General features: G+C 38.8%; 1 long non-coding RNA gene across 2 annotated transcripts in view; it reads left to right on the forward strand.

The window, feature by feature from the left end:
• The first annotated feature begins 3,462 nt into the window (after positions 1–3,462).
• The window catches only part of LOC105611101 (uncharacterized), an 86,909-nt gene continuing 75,996 nt past the window's right edge, over positions 3,463–14,375 (forward strand). For both annotated transcript variants that reach the window (XR_006055619.2, XR_009595935.1), the window contains exon 1: positions 3,463–3,811. This is a non-coding gene — a long non-coding RNA (uncharacterized LOC105611101). The remainder of the gene's footprint in view (positions 3,812–14,375) is intronic.

The raw sequence follows: 14,375 nt of genomic DNA on the forward strand, positions 1-14,375 counted from the left end.
GAGTAAGAACTTCTGAAAATTCTCTATGTTATAAAATCAATGAGAATGTTAGCAGAAACGGTCAGAATAGACTTTCTCAGATCTCAGGAAATTAATCAAAGACAACAACCCAGGGTGTGTTAATTCAAGAAAAGCTACCTCATCTTGGGAAGAACAGCAAGTCTGTGGAGTCTTAACAGAACTTCTCTCATCTCTCTTCCTCCCCTCCCAGCTCCATGGTAACCTTGGAAACAACATACATCTTGGGGAAAACCAGCAGCCTGGCAGCCACTGATGGTCCAAGCCTAATTCCCAGGGAACTGTCATTATTTTAATTGTCTATGGTCCCCCTTCTCAGCTTTGTCTTTATTTGACCTGACGCAGAGTCCCTCAGAACAGCAGCCTTTTGGCAGGGTATTTGCTGAAAACAATCTGTAGCAATATTTTAATAATTCAGTGATGAGGAACAGGAGGGAAAACAACAGGCAAACCAAAAATGTGAAAAGGAAAAGTTGGGGGAAAAGATGCTTTGAGGGAGATTTCTAAAGCTATGACATATCTGAAAAAAAAGCTATGATATATCTGAGAGTCATGGAGCTGTGCAATGCCCAGGGCTGTGCTCATGCATAGAGGTAAGCCCTAAGCTATAAGCCATAAGCTCTCGCTTCTGGCTGACCTTGAAACTCTGCTCAAATAAAAGTAAGGGATAAGGCAGCATTTCCAAATGCCAGCTGAGTCTTGAAGGAACACCTGCATACCAACACAGAACCCGACAATCAAGACGGGAACTCACTGCTTCCAGGCATTTAAGGAAATTTCTTTTGAATCACTAACTAACCAGTGAGCTAACAAAGAAGAGTCTTCAGTGCCATACATGACAAGGAAAGACCTCTAGTCTCATGGACTGGAAGACTCAATATTGATAACAAGATGCTTGGCTACCCAAATTGTTCTACATATTCAATACAATCTCTATCAATATGGCTTTCATTGCAAAAACTGGCATGCTGATACCAAAGTTCTGATGGACATGTAAGGAATGATGATAGCCAAAACAATCTTGAAAGGGAGAGCAAACTGCTTATCCTCAGTTTTAAAACTTTCCAAGCTATAATAATCAAGAATGTGTGGTACAGGCATAAGAGTAGACATAGAAATTAATAACAGAATTGGGGCTTTAGAAATAAACCTTGACGCACACACACACACATATATATATAATGCCTAATACCTAGACAGCGTATTAAAAAGCAGAGACATCACTTCACTGAAAAAGGTCTGTGCAATCATATATGTATATATGAAGTGACAGTGAAAGCCACTCAGTTGTGTCCCCCTCTCTGTGGCCAGAATACTGGAGTGGGTAGCCTTTCCCTTCTCCAGGGGATCCTCCCAACCCAGGGATTGAACCAAGGTGTCCTGCTTTGTAGGCTGATTCTTTACCAGCAGAGCCACCAAAAGCATGAGTAGTAAAAGAAAAATTAGATAAATTGGAATTTATCACAGTCAGAAATGATTGTGCACCAAAAGATACTATCAAGAGAGTGAAAGGACAGTCTACAGAATATGAGAAAATATTTGGAATATCCTAAAACATGGATGCATCTTGAAAACACTGTGCTAAGAAAAAGAAGCCAGACATGTTAATATAAAATATTCAGAAAAGGAAAATCCATAGAGATAAAAACTATATTAGTGTTTTCCAGGGACTGAGGGGAAGGGGGAAGGAAAGTTAGGGCTAATGGGTATGCGATTTTTTTCTTTTTTTGGTTTGAAAATATTTGGGAAATACATAGTGGTGATTGTGTATATGCTGAAAACTCCTAGAGTATACACTTTAAAAAATGTGAATTTCATGATATATTTTAATCTCATTTAAAAAAATGTATAAGAGAAAACATAGCCATGACAGGGCATCTGGTCCCATCACTTCATGGAAAATAGATGGAGAAAAAGTGGAAAAACAGTGACAGATTTTATTTTCTTGGGCTCTAAAATCACTGCTGACATTGACCAAAGCCATGGAATTAAAAGACACTTGCTCCTTGGAAGGAAAGCTATGACAAACCTAGATAGCATATTGAAAAGCAGAGACATCACTTTGCCAACAAAGGTCTGTATGGTCAAAGCTATAATTTTCCTGGTAGTCATGTGTGGATGTGAGAGTTGAACCATAGGGAAGGCTGAGCATTGCAGAATCAATACTTTCAAACTGTGGTGCTGGAGAAGACTCTTGATAGTCCCTTGGACTGCAAGGAGATCAAACTAATCAATCCTAAAGGAAATAAACCCTGAATATTCATTATAAGGACTGATGCTGAAACTCCAATATTTTGGCCAGCTGATGCAAAGAGCCCACTCACTGGAAAAGACCCTGGTGCTGGGAAAGATTGAAGGCAAGAGGAGAAGAGGGCAGCAGAGAACAGATGGTTAGAGAGCATCACTGACTCAGTGGACATGAGTTTGAGCAAACTCCAGGAGACAGTGAAGTACAAGGAAACCTGGCATGCTGCTGTCCATGGGGTTACATAGAGTTGGACACAACTTAGTGACTGAACAAGAGCAACAATACAAACAGTGTTTATGGCTGGAAATGAACATATCTGGACATAGAATTTTTTTTAATATACAGAAACACTACATATACTCATTTCCTATATTGCAAGCAACCTTAATTTTGTTACAAAACTCACAGTGACATTTATTATATAATCATTTAAAAGATACTGATTTAAATGAAGTCACTGTATCTTTAACACCCATTTATTTATGTGTTAGTCATGAAATCTCACCACAAAACTCTAAGCCTTAATCATAACAGGATTTGACATATTTGGGCATTTGTTAATATATGTTTCATATCACTTCATTTCAAACTTTTGGCAACCTTTTCATGTGGATTCAGGCTCTTTTGTTCTCCTCTTACATGTAAGGAACTCAAAAGAACAGAGCAGTTAAAGGGCGTATTCAAGAATAAATAAATCATGGAGGCAGCACCAGTTTTCTGATTCCCATTCTTAAATTATTTCCAAAACACGTGGAAAGGAGAACTCACCCACAGAAAAGTCTCCACTAATTTAAACATTTGGTGAGAACATTTTTCCTACAGACTTTAAAAACAAAACAAAACTAAACAAGCCTCTGTATAGTTTCATCATTGTGAATGAGATATTCCTGCAGCTTTATCTTTAAAGCCATTCTTTTTTGAATGGCTTGAAGAACCTTTAGTAGTTATCAGTTCTACACCATGAAACAGAGTGTTCATAGCATCCTGTTACTCTTTAAAAAGACATTTTGAGTCTGGAGGGTTCACAGATTGAAATATGTTAACATGCAGGACATGAATCTGTGTACACAAAATACTAGGGCAGATGGTGAAGTCATTGTGAATAAAAATAGGTCTATTTCTCACACAAATTCCTTCGCAGAGGCATTCAGATATCAACAAGGAAACTGAAAACACCCGGTGAAACCTGGCCCGGCACAGTGACACCCTGCCCTGCGGTGACACACAGGATAGTGACAGGCAAATCTGTTTCAGCCTGCAGCTCTATCTGCCGAGGACTCGCAATAATTTCTGTTATCTGTCATTTTTCTGTGCCACCTAGCTTACTTGGCTGTGTTGTTGGAATCTCTGAGCGGAGACTGAATGAAAGCAGTGTTTGTTTGCTGTGATTGGATCAGCTGTGATTGGATCAGTTACTCAGGGAGCCGAGCTATGCGAAGGGCCCGAAACCCACTCCACCCTGAGTCAGAGGTGGAGCATCCCTGGAGACCTGTTCTCATGACTCACCAGCTGCTATCTGCAAACAGCCTCTGGGGGAAATGCCAAGTAAGTGTTTACTCTCCACGGTTACTTCACCCTGCCACTCTTGCCTTGTTTTGGTTTGAACTGAAGAAACAACCACTAAAGTGAGAACAAAATGTGGTCAAGAATTTGTGCTTTCTCCTGATTATGAGGCTCTTTGGAGAGTCACATGTGACTTCCCTGGGCTGGTCTGGGGATTTGCCTTTAGAGGGAATATGACAATCCAGGAAACAAAGATACAAGTCATCAGTGTGAGGGAAGAGCTGGTTGGGATGGTGTGTGGGGTGGCTGATATACTTGTAGTATAAATCATGTTTATTGGTGCCATTCTTAAATAGAAGGCATTATAAATGAAGTCACATGATTTTATCTGTTTTTTTTTTTTTAATACTGCTTTTAGGTTAACTTTTCCTTAAAGATTTTTTTTTTCATAGCAGTTTTAGATTTGCAGAAAAATTGAGAGGAAGGTATAGAGATTTCCCATATTCCCTCTGTACTCCCCAAAGCCTCCCCATCAGTATCCCTACCAGATGGTCCCTGTGTTACAGCTAATGAACCTACATGGACGCGTCATCATCACCCGGAGCCTATAGCTGACATGGGTCACTCTTGGTGTTGTACGTTCTGTGGGTTTGGATAAAAATATAATGACATGTATCCACCATTACAGTGTTAAAAAGAGTAGTTTTACTTCCCTAAATATACTCTGTCTTCTTCCTTGTCCCCCCTTCCCCCCTCTCTAGCAATCCCTGATACTTTATATTCTCTACATAGTTCTGCCTTTTCCAGAATAGCATAGGGTTGGAATCGCATGTTTGTATAGTTTCACTCTACACACTCTTAGAGGGATGGACAGGTTAAATACCAGGCAAGTGTTAAATGAAAAACAAAAATGCTTAAGCTTGGAAATGACAAGTTCTTATTTATAAGTGTCACAAAATTTCATCCTATGTATTTTTGAATCGTATGTTCTACACATATATGGATTCATTTTAAAGCAATTATCCCAGGTTTTTAAAGCAGATTTAAGAATATGATATGGTATAAAAAAGTCTAGACTAAGTTTTAATAGTTGATGATGAAATCTCATAAAATAACACAACAACCGTTGAGGTTATTAATGCTTGATTTTCATGCCTCATGGTTCAGAATCTGCCATCAGGAAATACTGTGTAAGCCTGTTTGCTTTCAAATTAAATTTTTTCCCTTGTTTTCTTTTCAGTCTATTTGGTTCCCTAACTACCACTGTTGAGGCAGATATTTTAATTTGGTTATGGCCAAGGCAAGGCTGTGTTTATCACATTGCCCACATTTTTCCTTCAGACCAGCACATGTAACTGAATTCTATGGGTGCTATTGAAAGCATGTCTAAGAAAGGCATTGGGCCTCAGTGTCTTTTACTGACTGTAAATAAATTGGTTGTGAGACTGGAGATCTGAGGGCTTTATTATATCAAAGCTGGCTCTGGGAAAATGCTGAATTTCGTAAATAATAACAGCCAAAAGAAACTCAGATGTGCCAACTTCTGAAGCAAATTGGGACTTCGAATAACTTCCAAAGGAAGAAATGCTTTTACCAGCTGTAGAATTAAAATGCAGATGTTAGTCACACTTTGCGCTCTTCATTAAAATAAAACACTGACAAATGCAAAATCATTTGTAAAAGTATGTGTGTGTGTGAGTGCTGTGTCTATTCTGCATGTCCAGCTCTTTGTGACCGAATGGACTGTAGCCCACCAGGCTCCTCTGTCCATGGGGCTCTCCAGGCAAGAACAGTGAAGCGGGTAGCCATTCCCTTCTCCAGGGGATTTTCCCAACCTAGGGGTTGAACCCCCCCATCTCCTGCAGCTCCTGTATTGGCAGGTGGATTCTTTACAGTCTGAGCCACCACATACACACATATATATATACATACTGTGTACTCTTCATATAGAAAACTACATGTATATAAATATATACACAAACATAGACATGCATTTAAAAAGCATAGTACTAGGAAAAATAAGATATATACAAGTGTAGTAAAGTACATATGCAATATAAAAGTACACATGTAACATTAATATTATTAATACATATAGTGTTTTAACACATACAATGTAACATTGTTAATATTAATAGTGTACACTCACTATATAGACTAATATATTTTAAAATATATTCTATATTAATGTATAATCTTCCAATGCACATTGTACTATATACTAGTATGTTTTTAAAAAACCGAAAGAAGCTTAGGTTCTCTGTGTGTCCCTACATGTGACATCCATATTTTTCCTGGTTTCTCTATCTGTGGTCACGGTATTCTTTATCTGAGAACACATTTCTCAGTGCAGTCTGAAGGTCACCAGGCTGGGGATCTCTGAGGAGAGGAAGGACCACAGGATTTTGTGATTTTGTAAACAATCTCCTTGGAGATTCCTACTAAGAGCGGATGAAGGATCACCAGGTACTTACTGAAGGTGAACAGTAGGGGGCAGAGGTGTCCACAATTCTGTTTTGCCAGCTCTGCTGCTCTGAGGCCAGGAACTTTGACTTCAGACTGCTTACCACACAGAGTTTTTAGGTGAAGATTTCTTGTCTGTTCTCTTCCCAGCCTTGAAACAAATAACTTTTTATCTTGGTGAAGGTAATACAAGTTCTCCAAACAAAATTTGAAAAATATCTAAGGTACAAAAATAGAAACAAAACCAAAAATGACCACTGAAATTTCCATCGTCAAAGAATAAATATTCTGATAATATTGTATTAGTTGCCTGTATACTTGTGTGTGTGTATATGTGCACATATGCAAAATTATAGTATGTACATAATGAAGTGAAAGAAAGTGAAATGAAAGTGTTAGTTGCTCAGTTGTGTCCAACTCTTTGCAACCCCGTGGACTGTATACCACCAGGCTCCTCTGTCCATGGAATTCTCCAGGCAAGAATACTGGAGTGGGTTGCCATTTCCTTCTCCAGGGAATCTTCCTGACCCAGGGATCGAACCTGGGTCTCCTTCATTGCAAGCAGATTCTTTACCGTCTAAGTCACCAGGGAAGCTTATGTACATAATACATACAATAACATATCAAATTACATTTTATATATCCTATTTATATCATATTGTATATATCATATTCATTCACACACATACAGTTTTCAAAAATACAGATTGCTCTGAAATACTCAATTACATTTTGTTTCCTTTCTCATCTAATCTGTGTCTGGGTGGCCAACAGATAAAATTCCTTACAAAATATACCAGGCTAAGCACTCAACCAAAGGAGTTCAATACTGTAGTGGCCTCAGGTTACATGAAGGAAAAAGAAGATGTATTTCCCTTTTCTTTTTTTCAGCACGTCTGGGTCACAGAGACCCAGGCACCAGTTCATTACAAACTCACGTTCTATTATATTTGTTGCAAAAAGCCTCAAGTTGCTTGAGAATGTCAAAATCTTAACACACTCTATTGTCTGCGAGCTCTGGTGTGATGTTCACTACTCTTGTATGAATTTTGTGCCTTAGAAATGTCTGTCTTGGATATTCTACCCTCTTGAAGACATGTTTCCTTCAGGTTTTACTTGAAATATTTTTTATTTTTTTTTTGTTCCCTATTGGGTAACTAGGAAAGCTTGACTAATATAATTGTTTAGACTGCCAGGAGTCAACAGTCAGAAATTAGATCAGCTAAACTGACTCTTTCCCTTAATAAATATTTAGTGAAATCCTACTACCATCTGACTCGTGGACGAATGTTAAACAAGGTGGACTCTGCCAATGTTCTAGCCTCTGCCTGAAATGCCAGTCATGGCAACAAAGTGGTGTTTTTCTCCATAACTTTTATGTACGCTAAGAAAAACCTTATTCTGAGTGTTACTGACTTAGGGACACAAGCCTTTGAGAATTTGCAGGTCTACAGGGAGGCTGGGAGTGTAGTTAGTCCCAGGGTTACACCTCAGAGTACCTGCCTTGTGCTCTTGGGGCCTACTGAAGTGTTGTAAGGCCTTCCCATAAACACTGAGCCAATTAATTTAATCAAATTAACTTAATTCAGTTAACATCAGATTCTGTGAGAGAATTTGTTAAATATTCTTGTGGATTAAAAAAGATCTTCTCATTCAAGACATGTTACTGGAAATCAGATATCCATGTGCAAAAAGTAAACAGCATTAGGAAATAAATCTTACTTTATGTGGCACTGCATGTAAAAAAGCAAAACTTTAAAAATGTAGAAGAAAAATATGCAAGTCTCTTTATGTCCAGAAGGGAAAAAACAATTACTTAAACCAACTGTAAAGGAAAAAAAAATGAATGCAGTCAATTTATCAATAAACAAAAATTAGTATATTAAATGGGCTTCCCTTGTGGCTCAGATGGTAAAGAACCCATCTGCCAATGCAGGAGATGGAAGAGATTCGGGTTCAATCCCTGGGTCAGGAAGATCCCCTGGAGAAGGAAATGGCAACCCACTCCAGTATTCTTGCCTGGGAAGTCCCATATGGATAGAGGAGCCTGACAGGCTACAGTCCACAGGGTCACAAAGAGTCGGACACGACCGAGCAACTGAACAACAACAGCAATATATTAAATATTTGATTAAAAGTCCCCAAATAACAAGCCACAAATGGGAAGAATCAATAGATTGACAGTGCATGTAATCTCTAAATAAAACTAGCAGTCAAACTACTTGAAGTTCTCTAACACAGTTCTTAGAAAAAGAACGGGAAAGGGGGGAAAAAGTGAAGAATAAGAAGAGCAATTCACGGAAGAATTTTTATCAGTCAATAAAGTGATGCAGAAGTGTTAAAATAGTGAAAAAAGTGGAAATAAACTGAGTGTTGATTAGCAGAATAGATGAATATAGTTTTGTATTTGTAAACTATATTATTTCCTGAATTTTTGTGTTGCTGAAATTGTTTATTAAAATAGTCTTTCCTGGTCGCCACGAAATTTTTTCATCTTGTTTTATGTCCCTGGATATGTTCTAGTGTTTTTGAGTTTATAGTCTATGGGAACTTGAATAGAATTTGTATCCTACTGTGTTTGAAAATTATATAAATCTCGATTATGTTGAATTGGTTCATAGTGCTTTTCAGGTCTACTATATCCTTCTCCTTTTCTGTATATTCATTCTAATAATTTTTGAGAGTTTGATATAGAAACTTCAACTAAAAATCTTAATTTATCTACTTAAAAAATAATTGTAGTAGAATTGAGTGGAACTATTTGTAACCTTGTTCTGTATTTTCCAAGTCTCCTGTAAATGTGTTATCATACTTTCATAATTTGAAAAATAAATAAAATATAAAGAAGCTAGTCTTTGTCCTTCTTCCAACAACTTATAAACAGAGCCGCTAAAAGGGTCTGGTGCTAGCCACTTAGGTTAAAATGTATGTGCCAATGGAGAGAAGTGGATTTAGTATCTTTGTTTACAATTTCTAGGGAATATGATTTTAAGAACAAAAGAACTGAACTAAACGAACTGAATTTATACAAAAGAAAATGTGTGCTTTTGATCAACAGCCTGATGCCCCTGAAATCTTAGGTATTTTCTGCCCAAGGAGGAGAGATCTAAATGGAAAGTTGCTTTCTAATCATGCATTTGTGTTTGACTGAACTCTAATCTCAGGGAAGAGTGGTGAGTTCATGGAATATTAAGATCTGAAGAAAGGTAATTTCCAGGACAAAAATATGAGCCAGAAGGAAGGGACCAGATGATATTAATGTACCTGTTTGGAAGACAGGCAAGGTGGCCAAGTTTAAGGGCTGTGAGGAAGGTGATTAGGGAAAAAAGTCCAGACCACTGAGTGCCGAAGGGAAAAAAAAAAAAAAATCCGGTCACCATCTTCCAAAAATACGGATCTGATCTTACTCGCCTTCAACAGCTTTGCCCAGTTGCTTATATTTTTGGTTTCATACTCTTTCCAGAGCAAGTTTGGTAAGACTGAAAAGCTATTACTGTGATTCCAAAGCTTTGGCATAGATCATCTGTATGACTCTGCCCCTTGCCTCCTCTCTGGATATTTCTTGTGCTGTTCTAGCAGTCACTGAATATAGTGGGCAAAAAGATGATGTTGCTAATGGCTCTGAGATTCCATCTAAATTTAAAATAGCTCCTTGCAATTAACTCATAGGTAAATCTTTTTAATACCTTAAAATTCATAGAGGAGGTTCCAGTCCTGGATCCTGTGTATGACTCAGTATTGTGCAGAGCCTAAAACCTCAGGGTGGGACCCAGGACATGCCAGACCAGTGACGACAGATGGAATTTCCTCATCTTTTAATTACTGCTTGTGAAGCAGATCAGTGGCCAAGGGGAACTGCATGTGATTTCACAATGCCGTCGTGTCCTCGGGCTACCATCATGGCTGTACAGAATTTCAGGTGGTGGTAGTGATATTGCTGAGATTGCTTTTCAAGATTATTTTATTAAATTTATCTAGTCATTAGATTAAATAACATTGACTTCACGAAATGATTATTTGGTGCCATTTAGCAATAGGCTGTGTTGCACTGAAATGTTTTTATATTACAGGCAAAACAATGTAAAAATGGGACATCTTATCAATCTATGAACTTGTATTGAGTGAGATACAATCTTAACACTTTACAAAATTCAGGAGCAAAATCTATCGAATCTGTTTGAAAACATATATGAATGTTTAAGCAAGATGTGAGTTTATTTCTCCACTATGTAGCTGCAATTTCTTTTTCATTTTCTTTATTTAATTTTTATTAATGAAGAACCCTTCACTTTAAATTTTAACTCCACGTTTTTACATAGTTCCTAAGAGAAAATTAGTAAATAAAAACTGATGAGAGCAATAGGTGTTTTTCTCCCCCAGCAACCTCCGATACATGGAGGATAGTCAGCGTCCCTTATGTCACAAAAACTGAGCTGAGAGCTTCATGCTTTACTGACTTGAGAGATCCTCAGTCTGTCAAGCCCCATAGACTGCTTTGTTTCCTAATTTGCATCATTATGGAAACAGAAGACTGTAGGATGAAAGTTTGGAGGATAGATTCTGGCTGTATAAGGTAGTGAAAGCTGGCTGACTATGGAGAGCAGTATGGAGTTTCTCTGAAAACTAAAAATAGAACTTTCATATGACCTGGTGATTCTACTCCTGCTGTGGCTGCTGCTGCTGCTAAGTCGCTTCAGTCATGTTCAACTCTGTGCGACCCCATAGACGGCAGCCCGCCAGGCTCCCCCATCCCTAGGATTCTCCAGGCAAGATCACTGGAGTGGGTTGCCATTTCCTTCTTTTAGAGACCCCATGGACTGCAGCCTACCAGGCTCCTCCATCCATGGGATTTTCCAGGCAAGAGTGGGGTGCCATTGCCTTTTCCATCCACCCCTGAGTATATATCAAAACGAACAACCAAAACTGCCAACTTGAAAAGATACATGCACCCTAATGTTCATTGCAAAACTATTTACCACAGCAAAGACGTGGAATCAACCAAAGAGCCCATCAACAGAGGAACGGATAAAGAAGGTGTGGTACATACACACAATGGCATATACTACTCAGCCATAAAAGAAGGAAGTAATACCATGTGCATCAGCACGGATGGACCCAGAGATTGTCAGACTATTGCTGGGGTCCTAAAGGACTGGAACCCAGTGGTCCGGAGTTGACCAATGAGAAAGTAAAGGAGAGGGAAAGAGGCTGATATTCCTTGGTTTACGCAGAAAGCCAATAAAGCCCCTGGCATGGGGCTTGCTCTGTTCACAGAGGCCTCAGGCGCCCTCTTGATGGGGTGAAGGCACAGAGCGCCTTCTCGAGAGGGTCTTAGAAGCCCGGGCAGGAAAGTGAACTCAGAGAGGCTCTGCGCTCCAAGGGATCAGCCTGAAAAAGAGAGAGTGGGAGAGAGAGACAAAGAGACAAAGAAAGTAAGACACGGTGACCAAAGCTCTGATGGAGCAGAGGTGTTTAACTCAACGTTGTGCAGGTGTTTATACTGCCTTACAAGATAGCTATTTTCAGCAGAGATATTACCATATGGTTCATAAAAAGGAAGAGGGTACTTATCACATTATCACCAGATAGAAAAACTAATGAAGGAAATGCCTGGATTCCTCAGCCCTCGGGAGAGGCTTGCCTCTCCTCTTAATTCCTTATATTCAGGAATTAATAAGGAACAGAGAATTCTTGACAGATCCAAAACAGCACATAGGAAGCCTCCTGTTAAATGCTTCCTGACACTAAGTCAAGTAAGTCAGATAGAGAAAGACAAATATATGATATCACTTACCTGTGGAATCGAAAAAAAAATGGTTTAAATGAGCTTATATACAAATCAGAAATAAACTCACAGACATGGAAACCAAACTTAGGGTAACCAAAAAGGAAGAGAGAGGAGGGATAAATTAGATGTTTGGAATGGACAGATACATACTACTATGTATAAAAGAGATAACCTGCAAGGACCTACTGCAGAGCACAGGGAACTATATTCAATATCTTGTAGTAAACTAAAATGGAAAAGAATCTGAAAAAGAAATATTTGTATAACTGAATCATTTTGCTGTTCACATGAAATTAACATGAAAATTATACTGCGATTAAAGGAAGAAAAAAACCCCTCTCTGTCTAGAGGAGGCAGGTAAGCAAGGGAATATACAGCAGAGGTGCACATCCCAGTGGCCTGGACGATGTCAGACAGTCAAGATGCTGGGTTTAGGGAACACTAGCGACTTCACTTTCAATTTCACTTTCATGTGTTGGAGAAGGAAATGGCAACCCACTCCAGTGTTCTTGCCTGGAGAATCCCAGGGACGGGGGAGCCTAGTGGGCTGCCGTCTATGGGGTCACACAGAGTCGGACACGACTGAAGCGACTTAGCAGCAGCAGCAGCAGCAATCATGCCCAAGTTTTGCTCAGGTGGAAATACCTTCTTGCTCATAAACAAGCCCCCCCCTTCCTGAGGAAGGAGGAGGTCCTGGGAAATCAGAGAGGGGAAAATAAAATGAAAACGTAAGCTGAAATGGAGCTTTTGGATGGCGTAGTATATTGAGAACATGAGAAAGCAGAAGAGAATGGTGATCCAGGGAGCTGCTTACCCACGAAATGAATATTTATTGAGCAGGTTAATAGTCCCCTGTCTATTGAGGCAGAATCCGGATTAGTCATACACTTCAGGTGACAGCCTTGCCAAAATACCCTCTAGATTAGCCAAGGGGGTGCACAGCCTTGCAAAGCAAATTCAAATATTACAGCGAACATCTTTCCAGAATGCACTGTCTTTCCCCTGACAAACCTTCTGCCTTCTGTTTTCACCTAGAGCATTATGCTTGAGATGGAAAGCGACAGTGTGTGTGCAGCCCTATTACTTTCACGTCAGGGGACTGATTACAGTGACAGACAGGTTTATAATGTGTCATGCTTCCCAACATAAAAGTCACATTTCTCCTAAAATCATTTAATATTTCATTCCTAGAATACTCAGTGATGTCAACAATCTGAGCCCTTTTACTTTGTGTTGTATAAAAAAGAAAAAGAAAACATCAATATCCATCTAAATCCCACAGCTGTCACTTAAAATCAAGTAGCAGATAATAGCGCCTGGCAGCCACCAGAATGCTCAGTATTTTTATGATTCAGAAAACATCACAATAAGGTTAAACAAATAGTATTTTTTATTAAATGTCACTCAATCCTAGGGCTGCTTATTCATCTATTCATCTGTGTTTCACTCAAGTGACTCAAAGATGGTAGTTGCAATCAAAAGGCATCTTGAGCAGATACCTGCGAATTCTGTCAGTCTTACTTGGGAAGTAAAAGAACAATAAAATTAAAAAAAAAACCCAGGGGCAGGTGCAGAAAAATGGCCTGATGAGATAGAAGGTAAAAACTTTGAGTCATGCATTGAATTTAAAGCAAATATTTTTTAAAGGTTAAGATTAGTTGGCAAAGAAACTTAGGAGTCCTACATGGCTCTTTCCTTTCTGAATCCATGCATTTTCTAACTATTATATATAGAATAAATAAACAACAAGGTCTTACTTTATAGCATGGGGAACTGTATTCAATATTTTGTGAAAAACCATAATGCACAAGGATATGAATATATATATATGTATTTATAACTGAGTCACTTTGCTGTACAGCAGAAATTAGTGCAATATTGTAAATCAACTCTGCATCAATAATATTTTAAAAAAGAATCCATGCATTTTCTGCATAAAGAAGAACACAGGCAGTGTTCCTTTGACTGTGCTTTGCAGATATTGCCTTTTTTTTTTTTTTCCACAAATTGAGGGTTGGTGACAACTCTGCATCCAGCAAGTAATCGGCACCATTTTCCCAAGAACATCTGTTGCCTTTGTGTCTCTGTTGCATTTGTGAGAGTCGTTCAGTCGTGTCTGACTCTCTGTGACCACATGGACTCTACAGTCCATGGAATTCTCCAGGCCAGAATACTGGAGTGGTAGCTGTTCCCTTCTCCAGTGGATCTTCCCTACCCAGGAATCAAACCAGGGTCTCCTGCATTGCAGGCAGATTCTTTACCAACTGAGCTAACAGCGAAGCCTGGTATTTTGTAATTCCAGATATACTTCACACATTTTCATCTTTATCATATTTGCTATGATGACCTATGATC

The sequence above is a fragment of the Ovis aries genome, chromosome 13, assembly GCF_016772045.2.
Source record: "Ovis aries strain OAR_USU_Benz2616 breed Rambouillet chromosome 13, ARS-UI_Ramb_v3.0, whole genome shotgun sequence".
In the NCBI taxonomy this organism is placed as follows: Eukaryota; Metazoa; Chordata; class Mammalia; order Artiodactyla; family Bovidae; genus Ovis; species Ovis aries.